Source organism: Triticum aestivum, chromosome 3D (assembly GCF_018294505.1).
Source record: "Triticum aestivum cultivar Chinese Spring chromosome 3D, IWGSC CS RefSeq v2.1, whole genome shotgun sequence".
Classification (NCBI taxonomy): Eukaryota; Viridiplantae; Streptophyta; class Magnoliopsida; order Poales; family Poaceae; genus Triticum; species Triticum aestivum.
Genome location: NC_057802.1, coordinates 536,119,715 through 536,123,091, shown reverse-complemented (window position 1 = coordinate 536,123,091; position 3,377 = coordinate 536,119,715). Strand labels below are relative to the sequence as shown.

Sequence of the window (3,377 nt, the reverse complement as noted above, 5' to 3'; positions counted from 1 at the left end):
AAATCTGCTCAGCCTCATTACAAAAGGTCAGCTTACATGTATGATGCAAGCTAATCCCTTGGCACCCGCCTTGGCCCAGAGGCGAGCCTCTTCCTTTATGGTTAGGATCAGATATCTGGTGGAAGGTTGTAGGCCATCGAAGATGGCCGCGTTGTGATGCTTCCAGATGGCCCAGACAGTCAATGCGACGATGGAGTTGAGGCCTTTACGCATGCAGCCAGGGGAGGTTTCGGCGGCAAGAGACCACCGGACAAAGACGGTCGTCGTGCCGTCCATAGGAGGGGCGGTGAGCCGACACCATGAGAGAATCTCGTGCCAGGTGATCCGGGAGTATATGCAACGGGAGAGTAGGTGGTCTATGGACTTTGTCTCCTAGGAACAAAGGATGCAGGTGGGGTCTTGGGTGAGGCCATGGCGCGCACAGCGCTCCGCTGTCCAGCATCGGCCGAGGGACAGAAGCTAGAGGAAAACCTTGTTGTTGAGAGGGGCCCAACTCTTCCAAAGAAGCTTCCAGCATGGCGGCGAGGTAGATCCATGAAAAAGAGCATGGTAGCAAGACTTGGCCGAGTAGGTGTCGTTCGCCGTCCACCTCCAGGTGATGCGATTGGGCATGGAGGTGAGGGTTATGCCTTGAAGTTTGTGCCAAAGGTTGACGTACTCGAGGACCTCCTAAGGCCCAAGGGTGTCGTGGATGTCGTTGATCCAAGCCCGGTGCTCGTGGCCTTCGCAAACCAACATGCGGCGGCGGCGCCGGCGCGGCACCAGGGGTAGAAGGCCAGGGGCGATATCGGAGATGGCTTGCCTGTCATGCCAGTGGTGGCTCCAGAAATGGCAGGTTCTCCCGTCCCCGAGGTGCCAGGATGTGGAGGCGCGGAAGAAGCGGCAGGTCACATCTTCAGAGGGGAGTATGTATATGGTGAGTTGCGCGTATAAGGGTAGTTGTGTTGCCGCTACACTGAGTTGCCGAAAGATCATGTGTTCTGATCCCTGGCTAAGAATCGACACATGTTCAATCAAAGGTTGTAGTATGATCATATGGTTTGGACAACATCTACACTTTTAAGGTAGAACCAACCTATAAATTACTTTTATAAACTGAAAGTACTAGACTATTCCTGAGTTGGGATGTTGTAATCATAATTTCATTGGAATTTTAGTTCTGTGTGTGTGTGTGTGTGTGTGTGTGTGTGTGTGTGTGTGTAACGCACTGAAGAGTCTATCCAATATATATGCGCCAGCCAGTACCCGTTGTTCATGCTAAAGCATGGGAGTCACACTTAATGCGAGTTATGATGGACCATGAGATCATATCCTAAAAGAAATTTCTGAAATAAATCAAATATAATAAATAGTATAGTTCCATGGGACAACCTTTAAACATGTCTTCCGTGTTGCGCATGTTCACGTCCATATATATGTGTATTGCCACACCCACTCTCACCCACTCAAGTAAGACAAAGCCCAAACACGTACATGCTTAGTTCTACGGATATCAATGACTAGCTCCAAGGATCGAAATTAGAGAAGAAGAAAATAATGCTTTAGGGAATATGAGGCATCAGGAAAGCAATTGAAAAAGGCTTTCTGGGCCTAGCGCCATTCTATCTTCTAGATGTTCACCGACACGAGTATGACATATACTCCACAGAGACTAAATCATGTTGGCCATCAGAAGGAGATCATCCTATAGTGTGTCTCTGGTGCATCTGCAAGAACCGCAATGCAATTAGTTTTAGAGGCACGCAACTCAGCCTATCTAGCTTCCTTGACAAGAGTACGATAGCCATGCATTGGGTGACTGCAGGCACGACCTAGTTGCATTGCCCCCAAATACAGATACGGCTGACGTTTAGCGGTAGTGTTATAACATCGGGTGTGCTCCTCTGTGCGCCTTTACAAACTCTTCTTCTATCAATGAATCGAAAGTTCAAAATGTAAGGTAAACTGCAATCAAGTAATTAAGTGTTTGACAATGCATGACGTGCACACGCTGAAAATACACTTGACGTGCCATTGAGAAGGAAAACACTCGTTTATTCCCAGGTGGAGGTAGGAGTACATGCTGGGAGACTTGAATACAAAAAGTTGAATGAGGAGCCGCTCTTCTTACCCGCACATGCTAGCGTGCATGCTTGGCTGCAGCCTGTTAGAATATAATGTACGTATATACGGTTGGATATAAAACTGTATGTACTTTTTAACTTGCGTACTCTACAACCTTGTAATCTGGTAGTTAGGCCGGCGGCTGATCCTTATCTTGTACTAGCTAACTTGAGGATCAAGCCTAAACCTAACTACCGAATCTTGTAAACCCTAGCCTCTGGCTATATATAACACGTAACGCGTTCCTGCTAGGCATACGCTTCACGCCATCTGTCATGGTATTCAGAGCCTATCTCCTCGAAGCACATCTCCCGTAGCCATGGCCTCCTCAAGCTCCGCTGTCGCCATGCCCGCCCTCATCCCCATTGCCGACCGACTCCATCGCTTCTTCTTCCTGGTGTGGCGTGCGCAAGCCATGGCGGCCATCCGTGGTGCGCAGCTCCTCTCCTACCTCAACCCAGAGAGGGAGCAGCCAGCGCAGAAGCTCAACGACAAGGACGGCAAGCCCACGGACGTGCCCAACCCTGCATACGGCATCGACAAGGCTCGAGACTCTCAGGTGCTGAGTTTCATCTTCAACTCCATCTCAGCTCCTGTTATGGTTCACGTTGCACAATGCGACACGCCGGGCGAAGCATGGGCCGCCATTACGGAGATTTTCATCTCCTAAACCTAGGCACATGTCGTCAACACCAGAATCGCCCTCTCCACCACCAAGAAGGGTAACTCGATGATGGCCGAGTACATCGGGTGCATGAAGGCGCTCGGTGATGAGATGGCATCGGTGGGCAAGCCACTCATCGACGACGATATGGTGTCCTACATCATCGCGGGACTCGACTACGACTACATGTCCTTCGTCTCCACGATCTGCGCCCGCACTCAGCAAATCAAGGTGAGCGAGCTCTACTCGCAGCTGATCAGCTTTGAGAGCAGATTGCCAATGTTTGAGGGCAGCGGGCAATCCTCCCACTCCTCTACTAACGCCGTCTCTCGCAGCGGACGTGGTGGATCCAACCGCGGCGGAGGCCGCGGTGGCAACGGCGGTCGCAATGGCGGCGGCCAAGGAAACGGTGGTAGTGGCCGTGGTCGCGGCGGCGGCCACGGAAATGAAGGGGGTCACAATGATCTTCCCGAGGTCGTCTGCCAAATCTGCACCAAGCCCAACCAGACAGCCATGGAGTGCTATCATCGTTTTGACATCTCCTTCAACAAGGAGAAAAGTGCAGCAGCTGTCAACACCAACTCCTCCTATGGGGTGGACACGAACTGGT

General features: G+C 51.1%; 1 pseudogene; it reads left to right on the top strand.

Annotated features, from left to right (window-relative positions):
• Window positions 1-2,896: 2,896 nt before the first annotated feature.
• LOC123081186 (uncharacterized) lies at window positions 2,897-3,035 on the top strand (annotated as a pseudogene).
• Window positions 3,036-3,377: the final 342 nt, after the last annotated feature.